Below are 23,124 nucleotides of genomic sequence, written 5' to 3' on the forward strand. Positions count from 1 at the left end.
CAATTTTGGGAGCTCTTGGAGTTGCATCTCTCTTTTTTGTCTCATGGTGTATGTCGCCCAGCCCACCGGCGACCTAGTCAACGACCTCCCCACCCACCGCCGACCCCTGCCGTACGAACCCACCCTTCCCTAATCACAATGGAGGAGCTCGCCGACCCAACCGGTTATCTCCGTCTGCCCGCTTGGCCCCGCCGCCGCCGCCTCGCTCACCGCCCCTCAACCTGCCACCACCGTCGGGCCGGCGGCCGCCCCAAGGCCCCTTCTTCTAAAGCCGCCAGCCATAGATGGTCACAAAAGTGAAACCCTAACTGTGTTGCCTCCTCATCCACCGCCTTGGCCGCGGCGACCTCGCTGCTGGCCGTTCCGCCCACCGCCCGCCGTTGCCCCACCCCCGGCCCCTTCTTTCCCCATTATCGTTGATGTGTGCCAGGGCTGTCCCGAGGAAATCCGAGATCTTGTACAAAACTAAAAAATGAGGCCTACTAACTTGAAAAAAATAGGACTAAAATAAGATGTACGATATAATCACTACCGGAAACCGGCGATTTGCCGAGTGCTGTGGCTTTGCCGAGTATATTTTATCGGGCACTCGGCAAATACCGTGTTTGCCGAGTGCCAAATAAAATACACTCGGCAAACAAAAACACACGGCAAAATACGTCTTTGCCGAGTGTTTTTTTCTGGCACTCGGCAAAGAAGCTTTTTGCCGTGTGCATTTTTTTTTGCCCTCGGCAAATCATTTTTTCGAAGCAATTTTTGAGGCCCTAAATGAATTCAAATGAAAAACTTTTCAACTACAAAGTTGTATAACTTCTCAAGATCTACAAAGTTTATTTTGGTCATTTCTTCATTTGACAAAGCGACAATAACGTTGTTCATAAAATCTACATATCTCATATCTCTCATATTAATTTCATGAAAGTAGAAGATACATATATAAGATTTGTGAACAATGTTACTACCACTACGTCGGATGAACAAATGACCAAAATAAACTTTATAGATCTTGATAAGTTATGAAATTTTGTAGTTGGCAACATTTTGATTTGAAATCATCTTGTCATGCAAAAACGACGTTTGAATTTGAAAATTTTAAAATTTGAATTTTTCAAACGACCTCGGATGAAAAAACTTCCTAAATGAAAATTGTAGATCTCCAAAAGTTATGAAACTATGTAGTTGACAACTTTTTGATTTGAAATCATCTTATCATGCAAAACTATGTTTGAATCTCTCAAATTTAAAATTCAAATTTTTCAAACGACCTCGGATGGAAAAACTTACTAAATGAAAATTGTAGATCTCAAAAAGTTATGAAACTTTGTAGTTGACCACTTTTTGATTTGAATTCATTTAGGGCCTCAAACAAGCAATTTACTCTCAGTTTGCCGAGTGCCTTTTTTCTAACACTCGGCCGTATTTTGCCGAGTGTCTATATTTTGGCACTCGGCAAAGAGGTATTTTGCCGTGTGCATTTTTTTGGCCCTCGGCAAATCAGTTTTTCGAATCAATTTTTGAGGCCCTAAATGAATTCAAATGAAAAACTTTTCAACTACAAAGTTGTATAACTTCTCAAGATCTACAAAGTTTATTTTGGTCATTTCTTCATTTGACAAAGCGACAATAACGTTATTCATAAAATATACATCTCTCATATTAATTTCATGAAAATAGAAGAGAGATATATATGATTTGTGAACAATGTTACTACCACTATGTCGGATGAACAAATGACCAAAATAAACTTTGTAGATCTTGAGAAGTTATGAAATTTTGTAGTTGGCAACATTTTGATTTGAAATCATTTTTCATGCAAAAACGACGTTTGAATTTGAAAATTTTAAAATTTGAATTTTTCAAACGACCTCGGATGAAAAAACTTCCTAAATGAAAATTGTAGATCTTCAAAAGTTATGAAACTATGTAGTTGACAACTTTTTGATTTGAAATCATCTTATCATGCAAAACTACGTTTGAATCTCTCAAATTTAAAATTCAATTTTTTCAAACGACCTCGGATGGAAAAACTTACTAAATGAAAATTGTAGATCTCAAAAAGTTATGAAACTTTGTAGTTGACCACTTTTTGATTTGAATTCATTTAGGGTCTCAAATAAGCAATTTACACTCGGTTTAGTATAATATATTGGGAACTAAAACGGAATCTAGACACAAGTGACAGTGTGGTGTAGTGGTAGAGGAGGTTTGTGCGTAGCGGGAGGTCTTGGGTTCGAATCTCGTCGGCCGCGTAGCCGTGAAATTTACGCAAAAAAAGCCGGAGATGGATGGGCGCTGACCGGTGGGGGCCTCCACCAATTAAAAAAAAATTCATTTTTTTGGGTAAAAATTCCCATTTTTTCGGCTTTTTTTTCGGTTCCAACTTTGCCGAGTGTCGGCACTCGGCAAAGACTTTGCCGAGTGCCCGACAAAAGACACTCGGCAAAGACGTCTTTGCCGACTCTTTTTTTGCCGAGTGCTCTTTGCCGAGTGCAGCACTCGGCAAAGCCTTTGCCGAGTGCAAATTGGGCTTTGCCGAGTGCCCCTGGCACTCGGCAAATTCACTGAGTCCGGTAGTGAATATATTATATTGCAATAAGATATGTTATGAATGGTATCTATGTTGCATTACCTTTACTTGAATAGCATCATTCTTTTAGTGTTCTTTGAAATGGAATCTTCAATGATATGCTCAGAATCGATCTTGTCCAACATTTGGGCACAGGGCGGTAGGAGACGGCGAGACTAAGAAGTTTGGGAACTGGGATCGCAGTATCGCAGAGTCAGGGAGACAAAACGTCCATGCGGCCGGACGGGAAATCATTTTCTATTGGGTTAATTGGCCAAGCTATTGGGCCAGGCCAACGAACGGATCAAACAAATACGGCCTGCTTAGCTATATAGGTAATGGTACTACATACTTGGAAGCCTGTCAGAATTGGAGGCCCTGCGCCATCGCTGAGGCTGCACGCACCCTAGGAACGGCCTTGCGTGTGTGACGCTAATCTTATCGGCGCACGCGCGCTCAATAAGATTTGGGGTGACCGCATGTTTGTCGCGGAGCAGGGGTGGGTCACCAAGGAACACCGGGTGGTTAGGTTGCAGTAGGCTCCACTTCTGCTCGATTTCACGGTCACGCACAGAGCCTGCCACGACACGGCCAAAACTAGAATAACTGCACACAAATTATATTGTTTTACATGTGAGGATGACCTACATGTGGGTTTTTCTACGCTTCCAATCCCTCGATAGATTGGGAGTATTAGGGGTCCTTTTTGTGAGCTATAATTAGGGATGAAAACGGATCAGATACGGACGGATATCACCGATATTACATTTGTTTTCATATTTCTGTCCGGATTCGGATTCGAATACGGATAGTGTCAACTATGTCGGATAGGATACGATTGGATATCGACATCATAAATATGCGATTTGAGTATTCGGATACGGATACGGTATCGGATGTTGGATATCCGGACTCGGATACGGACATATCTCAACCCCTCTAAACGGATTCGGTTTCGAATACGGTCGGAAAATATCCGTACCATTTTCATCCCTAGCTATAATTCATGGTCGTGGCATGGGCTGTGGATAATATATGAAATAAATTATATTGTTTTCTGACTTGTGATGTAGAGTTGATAGTGGTTTGCGTGGGATGTCATAAACTAATAATGTGTAAAACAATGTGTTGTAACACTTAAGTACTACTGTTCACTAATGTGATGTGAATTTGTGGTGAGTTATGTTTGCCCCCTTACGATTCATCTTGGATGAAGGTTGAATAGATGTGGTGCTAGGAATGGTAGTACTCTGCACGACTGGGCAGGTAAAGCCGTAAAGGTTAGGCACTTAGGCTAGTACGGTCAACAGATGACAGCTTGGCTTTAACGTTCCATCCAGCTAAGGAGCGGTCCTGTCAGCTAAAGTGTGTTATCCAAATTTAATTCCATAAGACCAGGTCAGATTATTTTTTGAATTAGTGGGAGGTCGGCTATGGAGGCAATCCTTACATCGCCGGTCGCTGTCAAGGTTGGTTTACTACTCAAACTCAAGCTACGTAATTAATTAATTTGATTCATTCAATTGCACGCAACTGAAATACAGTAAGCAGCAGGCAAATGGTCAACTCATACTCCCACTCCCGTACGGGCTAAAGCTTAGCAAACATATTCATATCGTGTTCTTTACTTGAAGAACTTCATTTCCTTAGTATTCTTTAAAAAAAAACATGATTTATTATGTACAGGATGATTTGAAGAAACTCATAGGGCATCAACCAGATTTAGCAGACACTAGTCAAGGAAAGGTTGCATGGAGAGGAGATGCACTAAATAGAGTACTAGGAGAAGAGAAGCTAGGTCATGTGCATGGCTTAGGACTTGTTCCAAATCCAAGTCAAGTTTTTGACCTGTCAACTTCAAAGCAACTTAAGAATATAAATATGACTTCGTTGGATGAGAAATCGAGTGAAGATGTTGTATCTCTAAGACTTCAAATGGAAAAGTTTGGACGTCAAGTCCAAAATCAAGATGCTACAATACTAGAATTACAACCGAAGACAAAAATCTTGGAACAAAGACATATCCAACAGGTAAATTTATAGAACCTCTACAGTAATCATTTTCTATACTAAAATTTTGATTTCTTATCACAGGAATGTTTAGATGTTCCATTGCAAGATAGCTTTTCTACTGATGTGCCAAATTCGAAACGAAAAGTATATGTCTCTATGGAGCATTAATAGAACATAATCTTTTATGTAAAATTATTTTTTGAATAATTAGTTCTGATGTATTATCTATTGTCTCTCAATAGCGAGTATATAGTGACCATCGAAGTGAAGAATTTGGCATGGTTGATCAATTGAATTGTATAATGGTATGATTGAATAGGCATGATTCTCCAACCAAATTTGTGTAAAGAAAATTTAGTTATTCTTTTCCATCACAGAGGGAGCAAACTACTAATGTTGAACGGACACACTACAAATATTATTCTACTGAAGATAAGGTTAGTGCACATAACTTAACATGGATGAAAAGCAATTCATTGTGTTTGTATTTGTGGATACCAATGCTACATCTATTGCTTTCAAATCTCCTGACTTGTGTGTCATTCTAGAAAAAGAGATTTTAGTATATCTTGACATAACATGCAAATTCATTTATACTAGACTTATGGTTCAATAGTTCAATTTTATTTCATTACCATTGTATAGTAATTAAAGTCACCTATTCTGATTGTTTGTTGTATCTAACTGTAGAGCAAGGAAGCTAATGCCCATCATGAAAAAAAAGTACAAGCCAATAAAGTTTCTGCTGCACATAAGGTTAATTCATATACTTATTTCTGTTCGAGAAAAAAATTCATATACTTATTTCTAGCAGCACATACTTTGCAGAGATTGACACCTATTTATGATTTTATTATAGGCCAAATCAAACCAAAATGATATAAGATTTGACAAAAACAAGTATACTACAGCCAAGGTGATCAGTGTCATTTATTTTGTTATATGAATTTTATTAAATTGATGACCAGAGTGTTGTAATCAAACTAGCATATATTAAAGGTTGTGGACTAGGAAATATCTTTCAATTGCTCAAATCATGAAGCATCTTATTTCTAGGTAAATAATCTCTTAGAAATATATTGATGTTATATGCAAATTTCAAATTATTAGCTAACTTGCTGTGACTTTTTATCTGCTCCACAGAATAAGAAGATGTCAACAGGAGCTAGTGCAGTTGTACTTGCTAATGTATAAGACACATCTTCCAAAAAGAATTTCTATTTCCTATTTCCTAACAATTCATGTAACTACAAACTAATATTACACGTAATATAATTTTGCAGAAATATCAGCATGGTACTAAAAATTTGTTGGCTGCCAATTCTTTGAAGGTATGAGTGTCTAATTAATGTTTGTACTATGTTTCCATTGTGTTCTTATTTCCTATTTCCATTGCCCTTTCGGTAAGCTGCTACAAACTAGAAAGAGCAAGGTACTAGACTAAGACCAGAGCCATGTAGTCCGCATGGTTGTACTGTAAGTCCTTTATGATCACTTACAGATAAGTTCTTAGAGAGAGGAATCTGAAGCATTTAGAAAGTAGCTAAACACTCCAGCCCATGTTTTCAAGTTGCTAAAAAGTCATATTTTAATGTTTATTGCATATTCCATTAGTCAAGTTACAAGATCATGGTTGTAGTTGAGCACTAGCAAAGCTGCCCAATGCAATACCCCATAGGAATCAAGGCACAAGTACAAAAGACTAGGATATCCTTAGTGGTAGTCAAGGTAGACACATGCAGCATGAACTAAATGATTAAAGGTGAATAGGAAATAAGGATGATCCCATGCTATACTTGCCTTAAAACACCGATCCTTCGGTAAGCTTTAATCTTCAATGTTTTTCTTCTTCTTCTTGATCACCACGTATATCTCACCAACTGGACGTAATCATAAAGCAACACATAAGCATCCATACAATCATACACGAAGCAAACAATAGAACTAAATCAGAACAGCACACCAATCATAGAAAAATAAGTGAAAGTTTGAAATACGATCCTACGCATCACTATGAACACACAAACGTGAAAAGCATGCTAATCGGAGCTACGGTGAAAAAGATACATCTACCGAAAGATTTGCTCATGGGAGAAAATATAAAACTATTAGCTTCATGTGTTGTAAGTATATAAAAACATATATAAGATATTTTATAGATAATATAATTTAAGTCAAATTTAGTTTTAAAATATAATACTAAAGTAAAACAAATCATATTTTATTTATAAAACCCAGTTGCATAATTATTATTCAGATTGGAATTTAAACCATGAAATTCTAGAAATAGCGACATGGTAACCACTGTTACTAACGCGTAAATCTCGTCGCTATGAATCTAACGCAACTTGAATGGACTAAAACGGAGTTAAAACGTAGAAGATATGAATTAAACAAGATTTACTTTAATAAAATAATAGATTAAATCTAACCTCGAATTGTAAAAGTTGAGAATATACTTAACAGCAGTATGAACACGTAGACAACAAAAATACGAACCTAACGCAATTTGAACGGGTCAAATCGGAGTTGAAATGGAGAAATTATGGCCAAAACAAAATCAGTGGCAAATCTGTAAATAAGTGAAAACGTATTTTTAAGTCAACCGAGCAAAATACGCTTTTAAAAGAAGAAAACAGAATCCGGAAAGACGTTTTGGACTGTGGGTTCTATTATTGAAAAACGCAGGGACTCTTTAGTAAGACGGCCACGTGAAGGGGTATCTTTGCTTTTGGGCCGTCGGATTAGAGATGGACGGTCGAAACTCAATCGGGCGGATGAAAAAAAAAACATGGCCGCCAGAACCGTAGCCGGCGCGGTGGCGCGCCATGGCTGGCGACAGAGCACATCGGCGAGACTCGAAAACGGCCTACGATGCCCGATTTTCAACGGGAAAGGCACAGGGTGGAAGAGGAGGTTGAGGCGAGCTCACCTAAGGGTACCTCGACGGCGGAGAAGGAGCAAGGCGGGCGCTGTGCTTGGCTGGGCGATGGTGGACGGCGGCGCGAGCTCGCTAGGGCAAAGGCGGCTCGGCGAAGGTAGCTGCGGGCGCTCGAGGGCGGAGTAGGGAGGTGGCGCGTCTCGGTCGGTATTTATGGGGGTCGAGGCGGCTTGGGCGGCACAGCACCGAGGCATAGCGGACACAGACGGCGGCAACGCAGAGGTGTCCGACTGGAGCACGATGCGGGGAAGGAGATGCACTCGATAGGCGGGCCCGGCGTGTCAGCGAGTAGGAGGAGACTCGCGGCGTGCGGCACGACTTGGGCCAAGTGGAGCTGGGCCATGCAGAGCGGCGCGGGAGGGAGTGAGGCGACCTGGGCTTCGGCCCGAGCGGGGAGGAGAGGAGAAGGCCAACGGCCAGCTGGGTCGGTGGGAGGAGATGGGCCACGGCACTGGAAAGCAAGGCCACGCGGGGAACGGCCACGCGGGTGAAAACGGGCCACGAGCGAGGCAGGCCGTCTGGGCCGAAAGCTGGGGAAAGGGAAAGAATTTCTTTGCTATTTTGTTTTCAAAACCAAATTCAATTTTGAACCAAATCAAATTCAAATAGAGTTTAAAATACACTTTTTAATATAAATAAAAATGAGAAAATTTGGTATGCTCCCAAAAATAAATTTTACAACTTTTTAAACTCTTTTATTTTCTAATTTTCTTTTCTTTTATTTCAATGCCATTTTTAATTTCATTTGCAAAAGAAATTTAAACCATTTTGAATTTTCAATCAAAACCACTCAACCCAATAAATCAAATGCAATGGCATGTATGCTCAAACATGTTGCTACCTTATGATGAATTTTAATTTAATAAAAAAATATTTTCTTATGTTTTCATGAGCACAAATTTCATAAATAAATCATTTTAATCCTATTTTCAAAAAAGGCAAATTTTAGGGTGTTACAATCGAGCGCTGGCTGCTCGGGGTGGCAGAGTTTGGGTGCCACGTGGCCATGAAGCACGTCGCGCAGTGACCGTGAACGACGGCATTCCCTCCCATTTGGATTTTGGGTTTAGGGTTCTGGGTTAGCCCAAGACCCATTTTCTAAGCAGTTTTGGCCCAAGATCCAATAAGAAAACTTGCTGAACTCCCAACACAGTTCAAAGTTGATTACAGGACTTAACTCAAAAAGTGATTAGTTTGAGAGATAAGAGATGATCAACATAGGTTTGCATTAGGGTTTAATAATTAAACCAAGATTAAGATTTTTAACATTTTTGATGAATTTTTAAGCTATCAAAATGGCCTCTAATTTGGTCTAGATCAGCCCTAAGCTATTGTTCATAGTTTAGACCAATAAATGGTGAATTAGTTCACCCCCTTGACTTAAGAAATTTGGATAGAACAAGTTGATGAAAATGGCATTGCCATTGTTTTCCAAACTTAGGGTTATTTCATTACCTTTTTTATTTCCATCATTTTTATATGACCTTTAAGTTTTCAAACACTTGTGTATTTTGTTGTTACCTAAATTTGATTTATACTCAAAATTTCAAACTATCATATAACAATAATTAATCAAACAAATGCAAAAATGCATGATCATGACAAGATGAGCATGATGCTTATGTCAATGCAAATGAAATGACCTTGCATAACACCTAGGGTGTTATAGAGCACGTGCCGATCGGATCCACCGCAGTCGTGCCAGATTTGCTGCCACTGCCAGGAGAGGACCTTTGTCGCCCATGTGCGCTGCCGGGAGGGAGCCTGACCTTCCCTGCGTGCGCGCAACTGGAAAAGGGCCTTGGCCGCCCCTGCGCACACTGCAGGGATGAGGCCCTAGCCAACCACGCGCGCCACCGAGAGAGGCCCTGGCTGCCCCTGCGTGCTGCCGGGAGTGACCCTAGCCGCCGGAGCGTGTCTCACGAAAGAGGTGCTACCGTCGGGACTGGATTTAGGTCGCGCCACCGGGAAGGAGCCCTTGGCTGGAGGCGCGGACGCGAGAAGGTGTTCGCTCACGTTAGAGGCGTGGATATGGGGAGGAGTCCGCTCGCGTCGGAACTATGGTAAACGAGCAACCAAGATAAAAATAAACGAGCGGTGTAGTCCCAAACACCCCCGTATTATTGGGTTCGATTGGATTTATCAATTGGCTATAACCCTTTATATACTTATAAAGCGACTAGGCTAGTCTTTCCTTGTGTTCACGGAATATCTATGTCTGGAATATATACAGCTCAATTCTCCTGCATAAGATATTCCTTTCCCTTTCATGCCAACCACAGCTGCATTTAGATGGATCTGTAGGTCTTCAACTTGAATTCTATCTCTCCCCATGTGCACATGTCAGCATTGATTATTATGAATTTGGGTATAGAGTTTATCTTTATTTAAGTTCATATGAAAATGTTATAATTTTTTTGAATGACTTTTTTATAAAGGTGGGGCTTTTTAAGCTTGCCGCCTCCATTCACCGTTTTTTATAAATTTTAGAGGCGGCCCTAACAGAGACGGGCATCCTAATAAAGTGAGTGTCTCTATAAATAGTCGATTAACATAGATGGTCTCCATCGCATACCCGGTTCTATAAATGATTAATAGAGACCAACATTCTGTCTGAGACTCACATTTTTTTAAGATAATGGAACAAAGGTTCTGAGACTCGCATGACCATTTTACAGAGGTGACTCTGAAAAATATTCGACTTTATTAGTTATGAGACCTGCCTCATAAAATTATTTTTGTAAAAGTGCGTGTGTCCCGACGATAGATCTCTCGTTGCCTCTAACCTGTACTGCCAGCTGCGCATGTGTTAGTTTATTTGATGGTCGCGAGATGCGTATTTTGGCTAAACCAATCGAGTGTCCTACTCGGCAGTCAGCACGTACAATCCACCAGCTTTATGTACCGACTTCACAGGTTTATTCGCTGGCATGCCGCGTGGATTCGGTTATTCTTTTCCGGGACGATAATAAGAAAATTAGCGCTTTAGACATGCATGTGAAAGGCATGAGCAGAAGACATGAGAGGGAGAGGCACAGCCTGAGCTTCCTCGCACTCTCTTCTAAAGACCTCCCCACGGACCCCCACCAGCCGACCCATCATTGCTTGCCTCAACCCTTCCTAAAATTTGTGTATCTGCTCTTCGTATTTCCTCTGTTCCTGAATAAATAGATTTCTAGATTTATCTTAAATCAAACTTTTAAACTTTGACGAATTTTATTAAAGAAACTGTCAAAAATTATGACATCAAATTAGTATCATTAGATATACCATATAATATATTTTTATAATGTGCTCATTTTATGTTATAGATATTGTTATTTTTTCATATCAATTTTGCCAAACTTATGATAGTTGGATTTGGGGACGGTGGGAGTACAACAAATCTCCGATACCAATAAGTTCTTCACATTTTTAATCACTAAAAACATTAATCCCTCTATCACAAAATAAGTGTTGCCATGGTATTCGTGCTCTTAAGTTTGACCAGATTTATAGAAAATACTAGCAACATTTGTATCTCTGAATAAGTTTATTATGAAAATAGATTCAATGATCTATCTAATGATACTAATTATGTACTCTAAATATTAATATTTTTTGTATATATTTGGTAAAAGTTAAAAGCGCTTGACTTTTCGGGAAGAGAGACCGACACTTATTTTTTTAGAACGGAGAGAGTAGCTTATAGTAGTACTACTGATGCACCATCTTGGGTCCTTCCCTAATTAAGGAAGATGCATACAGGCTTTGTAATGATGCTTACCTAAGGTCAGTCTCAATAGGGAGTTTCATGGCGTTGTTTTCAACAATGCCACATCAAATAAAATGCAATTAAACTAGAATGAAAGAACCACTCTCGATGTATAGTTTCATTCTATAGTTTTATAGATATTTAATTTTATGACGGTAACTATGCCAGAAGAGTTTCATCTTCATGAAACTCACTTCTTCTCTCTTCTTAAATATGGTGCCATGTCATCAAAATTTCTACATGACAATTTATTAAATACGGATAAAATTTCCACTGAGACCGATCTTATGCTTGTGTATTTCATTTCATGCATCGGGGCACGTTCCGACACCGCAGGGTGGCTACACCAACAACCAAAATTCACCTAGTTAAATACGTGGAAAACAAATGTTGTGCCGTGGTACTACGTGTGTGCAAGATGTGTAGACAACAATCTACATCATTAACTTTGTGCAAAGATACCGTGTACAAGCTCTGGCCAGAAGTATGATTAACAAACTTTTTAGAAGAAAATATTTAAGGATTAGACTTATGCTTTTGGTTAGGTTTCCGAAAAGCAGGGAGTGTAGCAGACACGCTAGTTGAAGTGCTTCCCTTACTTAGGTTAATTAATGAACTACATATATGAAACCATAATGTCACGGCCTAACCGCTCACTGGCCTATGAGTATACGATGCAGCTGCTTTTATATATACACCATGTTCGCTTGATCGTTTCTATGGCTTATAAGCCGGCTGATGCTGTTTTGTTGTGAGAGAAAAACACTGTATCATGGCTGATAAGCATGGCTGATACGATCAAGCGAACAGGGTATAACTAACAAGGAGGTCCACGCAAATAGGGCGAGCTAGGTTTTTTTTTTCATTTTTGTCATATAACATTTGGATTTTTTTTCATAAATTAACTTTTCTAAATAGTGCTTTTATTTGTTTGGTTATAGTAGTCATCCCTTTATTTAACTAAATTGCATCTATCGGTGCGGACAACCATATATTTCTTTATTATTTTTGTTCATTTAAAACTATTGTTGTCTTTCTGTCATCCTCTTTTTTCCCTTTCCTATGAAGTACCCCCTCCGTTCCAAATTATAAGACGTTTTGACATTTCAAAATACTCCCATATTGGTTTTACTATGCATCTAGACATAATATTTATCTAAGTGCATAGCAAAAGCCATGAATCTAGAAAAGTCAAAACGTCTTATGAGTAGTTATGAAATTTATAATGATGCCAAATCAAAATAGTATTTAATTTCTTTGATAAGCTTCATTCCTCAATAAAATCAATACTAGTTTTCCATTTCTTCATCCTATTCTAAAAATTTAAAATTTGGACCATCTTATGCATATAAAATATTGTCTTAGCTATTCGTCCAAATTTGTATATAAATTATCCACTATCATTATTATTGATAATCTAAATCCAAGATCGAAGTGCCTGGTACAAAGTATCAGAGATAACAGAATACTAATCCTAAAGTCACTCAAAATTACGCTCCACTCCTCCCTAGCTCTCACTTAAAATTTATTTTCCTATTTTTTAAGTGGAATAGTGTCAAGGCTTCGCCTTGAATGGTTCTTCGTCATGTTCGCTTGAACTTATCAGTCTGGCTTACCAGTCATGTTACAGTGTTTTTGTCGTTTTCCATCCTTTGCAAATGAGCTAAGGAGCGCCGTTTATTGCTTTCAAATGGTGGTGCTTGGATCGGAGCAGGGCTATTTTGCAGAGAAGTGGGAACTCAGGTCGAGTAGGCTCCTTGATTAATAGAGACAGATACTTTTAGGAGCCACCATTGACCAGTATAAATGGTTAGACAGGTCTCAGGCAAACCCCCAACCTCTATTAATCATTTACAAAGGTAATCTAAGTATTTATAGGGGTGGTCGCCTGAAGACACCTGCCTCTGTTAATTGATTTATTAATAGAGATGGACATTCTCCTCTAGAAATCGATTAAAAGAGGCGGCATTCTTAAGTGGCATGCCTCTAGAAATCATTACATAAAAAATAACTCATACCAAAGTCTTAGATGCCGACACTATCTACAACTCTGTAGTCGATAAGTTTTTTATTTGAAATTATTTGGAGTCCAAAAATTGTTTTAAGTTTTCAAACTTTGAAATTTAAAATTTAGAATTTTCATACAATCATAGATGTTATCATACTCTGTACCAAAGTGGTAGTTGTCAATACAATCTATAACTTTGTAGTTGACAAGTTTTTTATTTTGAAGTTATTTAGAGTATCAAATATGTGTTTTAGGTTCTTAGACTTTGAAATTTAAAAATTAGAATTTTTAAACAACCTTAAATGTTCACATGTTAATGCCAAAGTTGTAGTTGTCGATCACCCCCAATGGGTCTGTTTGGTTAGACGGCCAACCCCAACCAGGCTCTAGCAAGCCACCATGTGGGCTGTTTGGTTGCCTATTTGAAGCCCGAGGCCAGGCCCTGTGAAGCCACCGACCACCATCAAGCTAGGGTAAGTGGAAACAAGGGGGTGCCCATTTCCCCGTAGCAAGGCTTGCGCCCAGGCTCGCTTCACCGCCCGAGAGGAGCTTTGGAGCTCGCCGGAGGACAAGCTAGCCCTGGTCGCCACCGTTCTCCTCTCCCCTTGGTGCAAGCCATGGTCGGATCTCGCCAGAGGACCAGCGCCTCCTCGCCCTTGCCCGCCGGAAGATCACCTCCTCTCCATCCCTGCTTGTGCACAACCTCCACGCGCGCCATGACCGCCGCCATCCTCCTCCTCCTCCTCCTCGCCTGCACGCGAACGACTAAGATGCGGGAAGACCTCCTTGCCGGAAATGCACGCTCAAGGATGTGCTCGCCGGAGATGCGCCACGAGCTCCTTCCCGGAGATGTGCATGGAGGTGCTCGCCGGAGATGCGCATGGAGGTCCTCGCCACGAGCTCCTCGCCCAAGGGGGTGCTTGCCATGAGCTCCTCGCCACAAACTCCTCGCTCATGGAGGTGCTCGCATCTTGTGCTCGAGCTCCTCGTCGGAGATGCACCCGTGGCCATGGCGCCGGTGGAAGGTGCTCGCTAAATGCTTCAATGTGGTAACCTTACCGGTCTTAGGATATGGTGATTCTATTCAAGCCAAAGCAAACAACCAAACACACCAAAACTTAGTCAGGCTTGAGCAATCACTCCAACCAAATAGGTGACTATTGGTTTGTGCCAAGCTAGTTAAGTCTAGCCGGACTCAGAAAACTAGGCAGGCTTGGAATTGAACGGGAACCAAACACACCCTATGTATCTACGAGTTTGTAGTCTATTGTTTTTTTATTTAAAGTTGTTTAGAGTATCAAATATTTATTTTAAATTTCCCTAGTTAAGATTGAAATTTTAAAATTTTCAAAAAATCTTGGATGGAAATAAACCTTTAGGGCTTTATAAATTTGGTCAAACTTACAACAATTTGACAATTTAACTTGCAAATAAACCTTTAGGGCTTGTTCGGTTAGCTCCAATCCGAGAGGATTGAGAGGGGATTGTGAGAGATTTTATCCCTACACCTTAAAATCCCCACCAATTTCCTGTAATCTTCTTGGATTAGAGATGAACCGGCTAAGCCCTTAAGGTGATTAGTCTGTCGGAGGCACTGATAAGGTGGTGAGTAAGTTGGAGAGATGTGGCAGGCAGGTTACTCGGGCGCCGACGCTAGCCAGTGCCTTGGATTTTTATCTCTCGTCACGCCCTTCACATGCATGTCCTTATGCCCTAGTACTATAGTATTGAGCGGTGTTTCTCGGAAAGAATCACTGCATGCAGGCGCCATGCCCAGCAAATAAAACGGTCGATCAGGTCTGTAGACTGTAGGTAAAGCTTGTCCGTCTGCCAGCTGGCGAGTAGTCGGACACTCCAATACTCGATTTGTTTAGGCTAAAGTGTGCTTGTCGCGACCAGCAAACAAGCTAAGTTTAAGGGCCGCTAGCTTGGGAAGGCAGGCCGGTGGGCAGAGACAGCCGCGTGCTTGCACGCAGCACGCGTGTGGTAGGTGACAGATCGATCGATAATCTGTCATGGGAACACGTTCACCCCTGGCCATGGCCTTGGCCTGGAACGCGCGTCCATCCATAAACGGCACACATATATACCCTCCCGGTGCTCGCATCTCATCACTACTGTAGCACAATCCACAATGGCAGTTCACCAGATGCGATGCGCATATCTCGCTGCCGTAGGTAGCACATACTCCTCCATAATGGCGCCAATCTCTGCAGCTGTCCTATTACCAGCTGCGGCGGCGGCGCTGATGGCGATGGCGGCGTTGCAGCTCTCGGCCGCAGCAGCTGCGGCGCCGCCACCGGCACCGGCGGCAACGAAAGGGCAGCCCGGCTGCAGCACCACCTGCGGCAACGTTAGCGTGCCGTACCCCTTCGGCTTTGGGCCCTCCCACTGCTACTGGCCGGGGCTCAACCTCACCTGCGACACCAGCGACAGCCACCACCCCCCGCGGCTGCTGCTCGGCGACGGCTCATGCGCGTCATGCGCGCCGGCTCCATCATAAACATAACCGGCGACGGCCTAACTTCGCCCGGCTGGAATGGCTCGCTCGAGTTCGGCCACGGCTTCAGGGAGCATGGCTACCTGCTGTCGGCCCGGAACGAGCTCGCCGTCGGCGGGTGCAACGTGATGGCGACGATTTCTGCGGACATCGTCGGGGAACGAACCACCAAGATCGTCAGCGGCTGTGCCTCCTTCTGCACCGAGAGCGACCGCGTCGACCACTTCATATATGACCATGACGAGGTAACAGACAAGGTCTGCAGCGGCACGTCGGGCTGCTGCCTGGCGCCCCTCACTTCCAGCGGCGTGCCCGTGCGCAATGGAGTACAGGCCAGGTGGCTCTACGGTGGTACTGGTAACCACACCGTGGAGCAGACACTTGATTGGGCGGTGATCGTGTTCGTCGCCCAGCAGGGGTGGGTCGAAAAGGAACGGCCGATGTACGGATTCCAGGAGGCTCCGCTTCTCCTCGATTTCGCGGTCACGCAGGGCCTGCCGCTCCACAGCGAAGGCAACAGTAAATGCAGCCAAGATGTACAACGCATGGTCTGCAAGAGCGAGCACAGCGAATGCTTTGCCACGTACCCGGGCTACGTGTGCCTCTGCGACCCTGGTTATGACGGCAACCCTTACCTCGCCGGCGGGTGCCAAGGTTAGTTATCATTGCATACTTAGTAGCTCCAGTTACTTCCTTCCTACAGTCCCGTCGCGTCCATTTGCAAGTAAAAAATTACATTACTCCTAGTCCTGTCTCGATCCTATATGCGTGCGTCTTTATAAACCCTTAAATCAGAAAAAAAAAAGTATCGAGACCTCCTTATAAAAGAATATATATAGAAAAATATCTCCTAAATCTACATGTATATACTAATATAAGTTATTGTTGCTTTAGCTTGCACACTGTTGTCGTAGCTAAGAATGAATAATATAGAATGCTCATCACCATCAGTTTGGTCACTTGGTGGTGATTAATGTGGGCGGTGATAACTATGGTCATCACCGCCAATTCCAATCAGCGTGATAATGGATTATTACCGCTAGGTTATCATCTCTGGTTGCAATAAGTACTGATAATGGAATATCACCATAGGCTCGTATTGCCGGTCAATTAATGGTGATAATGATTTTTAAAATTAATAAAAAAAACTCGGTGAGCCATGATGATGAGCATATTGGCCCACCGTTGAGCCCATCGCCACTCACGCATCAGTTATAGGAGACCAGTTGGTCCGTGGGAGAAAAGAAGCATATAGGAGACAAGTTGGTCTGTTGATCCGAGCCCCTACCAGGATGCCAAATGTGGGGTGACACGCGGGTGAGTAAACCCCGCCTGCATTGAAACGGTCCATATTTGTTTTTACAAAACCAATGGTTAAAATGGTGTTGGCGAAAAAATTGTAGTAGTGAATGTAACGTAGGACCTAGACTCTTTTTTAATAAAATTAAAATTTTCAAATAAAACACACAATAAACACTAGGGTTTCAACATATTATATGGATAAATGGTTGCAACAACATTAGGATTACAAAGTTGAAAGCTAAAATATAGGTTTATGATGTTAAAGATATGGATGGAACAAGAGCTTATTATGCTAGAAAACAAATCCTATTTATTGTGACTAGCGGTCCCCAATGAAGCCTCCACATTAATCCTCACATGCATGAGAAAAATATATTCTACAAATTCTCATAAAACCAGAATTACAGGGACATCAATTGGTAGACTCTAACCACCATTAATAATAATATACACCGGACCTATTCTATTTTATAAATCAATGTCCACATCAGCATCGTGAAGAAAATAGGATAAAGTAACCAATGGATATATCTTTAAATTACCCACCTATACCATTAGGAAACACAATTTAATGTAACCCTATAGTTGCATCTAATTGCTGACCTACCATTATGATACATAAACTACTTAACCACTTAAATTTGCATCTTAATCACAACTTCGACCACTATTAAAAAACCTAATATCCTCTCAATCTATGTATGATCTACCAACATCTTCTATTACACAAAATTTTTAAACAACCATAAATTGTGAATATATGCGTTTCTACATTTATGTTAATATCTTAAAAACTAATTAAACTAAACATACATATTGCACCAAAATGTACATCAAGTACACACATGCTTGCGTAGTAAATATACATGTTATGTTTTAGCAATCATGAAACATATTTCGTTAACAACTCATACAATAATGGTACTAACAAATCATTTAAAAATTATATAAATAACCATGACATATAGTTTATGTAGATATTTTAGGTAACTTCATACATTAACTAAAATGTTTTACATATCTAGATTTGCAGTATGATCGTAAGAACCTTTTTATAATTAAGGAATATTATTAAGATATAATTCACATATAAGAAAATTAAAACATCTGGAGAAGTGGTGGAGGTTAATACACAACAAACGTGGCTATAATTGGTCATTAATATTTATTCCCAGCAAATAATATTATCTTCCTATGGTCAGCACTGCTACCATATTTTAGATCTCACTTTGAGTTTGACCACAGATTTTAAGTCACATGGTGCTGATTTTAAAAATTGTTGCCATTTTAGTACTTGTGCAGTATATGACCTAAAAACTTTATTTTCATACAAAACGAGAGTTAGTAGATTCTATAATAAGCGCAAGAGTTTTAGGTCAACTCTTTAGATTAAAAAATATAAGGCAACTAATAAATTAAAATTTTGAAATGTTATTGGTCCTTGCAAAAGCTCGCATGATGGATTAGTCTTACTACCAAATGTGGCCATGCATTTTAACGAAACGTACATCTTGTGTTGTGCGGTTACCTGGATGATTTACGGTTTGGAAATTTATTCAACAATCATCACCTGCTCCAAAAGTTTTGGAATCAAATTTTATAACATTGTTTGACATGTCTTGGAATAAGACATTATACTGCTACTCGACGTGTGTTGTTCTAACTAGTATGATCTGGGGTCGTGAGTCAGTAGGTCACATGTGGGATAGAAAGGGGCGTGAGGGCATTGTGGTATTAAAAAGAAGAAGAATACCTTCTCAGTTTAATATTAGACTAGCAAACACGTCCGTATGTTGCAATGGAACCTAATATATCTTGCAATCGGATTCCTTAACAATGTTGAACGTCAGTTTTTTCCCATTTGTACGAGAATGTGTCGTGAGTTTGGACATATACGGGATAGAGAGTGCGCAGGGGCACTTTGGAAACTAAAAAAAAGACTGATGGAATCACCACACCTTTAATATTAGGTATATACATATAGATACAGATAAATTTCTATCATGTGTGATTTCGTGGGTTGATTGGCTCCAGATGTCGACGAGTGCAAGTTCCTGGGTGAAGATAGAGTGTGCTTCGGTGTATGCAGCAACACGATCGGGTCACATGATTGCCAGTGCCCGCAAGGAACTTACGGCGAACCCGACGTCGAAGGTGGCTGCGTCGATTATAATTTCAACAAAGGTCAGTATTAATTAAGTACAAAAGCACCCCGGAGTCACACTGGATGCACACACAGGCGCAGCGGTATCTTACATTCATTTACTTGCAGCAGATGCGCTGTTGCCTACGGTGGCTCCGGTGCCGACGACAGGGATGCCCAACTGCAGCACTAGCTGCGGCGACGTGAGCGTGCCGTACCCCTTCGGCTTTGGGCACCCCGGCTGCTACTGGCCGGGGCTCAACCTCACCTGCGACACGCGCCACAGTCCCCCGCGGCTGCTTCTCCACGGCAACGGCAACGGCACCCTCCAGGTCGTCCACATCTCCTTGCGCAACTCCACAGTGCACGTCATCCATCACAGCAGCAACACCAACATGATCACCGTCGCGGTAATCAACTCCACCGACCTTCTGGCTGACGTTCGCCTCCCAGACATCGGCGAGCCCTATATGCTGTCGACCAGGAACGAGTTCATCATGTCCGGGTGGGACATGCGTGCCAACCTCCACGGGGAGTACAGAAACAGCAGCAGTAGTAACACCAGCGATAGTATCATCAGCCGAGCTGTCTGCAGCAGCTCCGGCGGAGATCGTGGTGCTGGTGGGCCGCCGCCGGTCCCAACACAAAGCCACCGCGGGTACTGCTCCGGCCACGATGGCTGCTGCCATGCGCCCATCTCTGCAGGCAGCACGCCCAAGAGAGTGGAATTCAAAGTGCTCAATAAGAACATCAGCCATCATCAATATGGTAATTGGTCGTGGAACTTCGCGTTGGCGTTTGTCTCGGAGGTGGGGTTGACTGATCAGTGGTACAAGATCTTCAACATGAATGATTTCATCACTTACATGTCATCTCCCGTTGTTCTCCAATGGGCTGTTAAACAAGGCTTGTCAGCGCCTGCTGCCGACAACTCAGGCAAGTGCCCATCTGACGTGTCCAGCCGCCTTTGCAAGAGTGATAACAGTGACTGCCGACAAGAGAATGGAGGCTTTACGTGCCACTGCTCCAAGGGCTACGACGGCAACCCTTACATCGCCAATGGATGCCAAGGTCACTAATGCTTTTACCCGAGTACACATTCCTCCTCGTGGATATCTCTATTCACTAGTTTATAGTTCTTTGGAATGGCTTTCATTGTTCTTTATTGTCCATCCTTATTGGCTACAGATATTGACGAGGGTAACGACCCGGCGATACGCAAATCATGCTTGGGCGGCTACTGCCACAATTTGCGTGGACACTACGAGTGCCGGTGCCTGCCAAGAATGCACGGCAACGCTTATGAGCACGCCGGCTGCGTCTTCAACAAGGCCCCAACAGGTGAGAGCCACTGGATCCTTCTGCTGACATTGTACGTACATTAGTAGCTTGCAAAAATGATCATAATAGTGTATGTGTATGTACATTTTCAGGTTTAATTATTGGTTTGTCAGTTGCTAGTGGCCCAGCGCTCCTTCTGATAGTTCTGGGTATATTTTTCCTACTCCGCAAGTTTAAACAACGCAAGATAAATGTACAGAAACAAAAGTACTTCAAGCAAAATCGTGGACAATTGTTGCAACAGCTGTTGTCCCAAAAGGCAGACATTGCAGAAAGGATGATAATACCATTGGATGAGCTTGCAAAGGCCACAAACAACTTCGACACAGCTCGTGAGATTGGTGGCGGAGGGAATGGTACTGTTTACAAAGGAATACTATCAGATTTACATGTCGTGGCCATCAAAAAGTCAAAGATTACCATGAAGAAAGAAATAGATGAGTTCATAAACGAGGTAGCAATCCTCTCACAGATCAACCATAAGAATGTGGTAAAACTCTTTGGATGTTGCCTAGAGACTGAGGTGCCATTGTTGGTGTATGAGTTTATTCCCAGTGGGACCCTTTATCACCATCTTCATATTGAAGGCCAAGAAAGGTCACTTTCATGGAGCAATAGGCTGAGGATCGCAACTGAAATAGCTACTTCTCTCGCCTATCTTCACTCATCAGTTTCAATCCCAATAATCCATAGAGATATCAAGTCTAGTAACATACTTCTAGATGATACAATGACATCAAAGATATCCGACTTTGGAGCTTCAAGGTACATTCCGATAGACAACACAGGGTTGACAACAAGGATACAGGGAACATTCGGATACTTGGATCCAGAGTGCTTTCAAACCGGTCGTCTTACCGAGAAAAGTGATGTTTATAGCTTTGGTGTAATTCTCGTGGAGCTACTCACCAGGAAGAAACCAACTTGTTCACATTTGTCCAATGAATTTGGTGGCCTTGTTCCACATTTCCTCAATCTGCTTGCCTCAAGAAACCTTGACCAGATAATGGATCCACAGGTTCTAGAGGAAGGAGGCACAGAAGTACAACAAGTTGTTATGCTTGCAGCATCCTGTATAAACATAAGAGGTGAAGAAAGACCAACGATGCGACAGGTTGAACTTACACTAGAAGGACTTCAACAAGGTTCCAACAAAAAGTACAAGAAAGATGATATGGTAACTGAGGAATTTGTGAATGGTAGCATTGGGGGATACTATCCATCATGGACTAGTGAAGGGCAGAGATTTAAGGAATCTAGTAGAAGATACAGTTTGGAGCAAGAGATGATGATGTCGGCGAGGTATCCTAGATAGCATAGCTCTGTGTCGTGTGCATCAGTAGCACAAGGGATTAGTTCACTTCTCGTACTAATATTTTTATGCATGATGATTCTACTGGATCCTCTATTTGTACCATTGCTTTTGTTTTGTTCACATGATTCAGCCATATCACCAGTTAATAAAGATAACCATATAGCAGATCAAATCAGACTTGACGAATCAGCTGTAGATTGAGCCACCTCTATTCAAAAAAAATTCTCGTTACTGAAAATCATTTCTATATTGCCTTTTGATGTCTTCTACGGGTCAGGCCTTTCCCATATGTATGCACCTCTATATATATTGTTCACTATTTTATTTATATATAATTTATTTTATCAATCCAAGAAGGAATCACCGCAGACGCCATGCGCAGCCAGGAATAAAACAGTGTGAAGTTGTTACATAAGGCTATAGTCGATGCCGAGTAGGAGTGCTCCGTTTGCTTGTTTAGCCAGGTGCGCCGGCCCACGGAACACTTTTGCTAAACTATTTAAATTTAAAAAAAAGGGCAGCCGTGTGCGTGCGTGCGCGTAGCTGGTGAGAAAAGATATCTTTCATTCGAACACGGTCGGTCCACGGTCAATCCGTGCCACCGAGAGCAAACTGCCAATCGGAGAAAATGAGAGGAATTCACATGGCGCGGCTCCTGCGACGAGCGCGGCATCCACGCCGTGGTCAACCACTTAGATGCTTCTCCCCTCCTCCGAGTCTGGACGGCAAGATGCTGCTGCTCGTCCTCGCGGCTCCGGCCGCCGGGACGCTGCTCACGCTCGCCACGCGACCATGAGAGCACTCGACGCGCTGGCCGCGAGGACCCAGCTTGCGCTCGAGGCGACCATGAGAGGACGCAGTTTACAAATTCAATTTTGGGAGCTCTTGGAGTTGCATCTCTCTTTTTTGTCTCATGGTGTATGTCGCCCAGCCCACCGGCGACCTAGTCAACGACCTCCCCACCCACCGCCGACCCCTGCCGTACGAACCCACCCTTCCCTAATCACAATGGAGGAGCTCGCCGACCCAACCGGTTATCTCCGTCTGCCCGCTTGGCCCCGCCGCCGCCGCCTCGCTCACCGCCCCTCAACCTGCCACCACCGTCGGGCCGGCGGCCGCCCCAAGGCCCCTTCTTCTAAAGCCGCCAGCCATAGATGGTCACAAAAGTGAAACCCTAACTGTGTTGCCTCCTCATCCACCGCCTTGGCCGCGGCGACCTCGCTGCTGGCCGTTCCGCCCGC

General features: G+C 42.4%; 1 pseudogene; it reads left to right on the plus strand.

The window, feature by feature from the left end:
- The first annotated feature begins 15,479 nt into the window (after positions 1-15,479).
- Positions 15,480-21,883, plus strand: LOC136481697 (wall-associated receptor kinase 2-like; annotated as a pseudogene).
- Positions 21,884-23,124: the final 1,241 nt, after the last annotated feature.

This window comes from Miscanthus floridulus, chromosome 9 (assembly GCF_019320115.1).
Source record: "Miscanthus floridulus cultivar M001 chromosome 9, ASM1932011v1, whole genome shotgun sequence".
NCBI lineage: Eukaryota > Viridiplantae > Streptophyta > Magnoliopsida > Poales > Poaceae > Miscanthus > Miscanthus floridulus.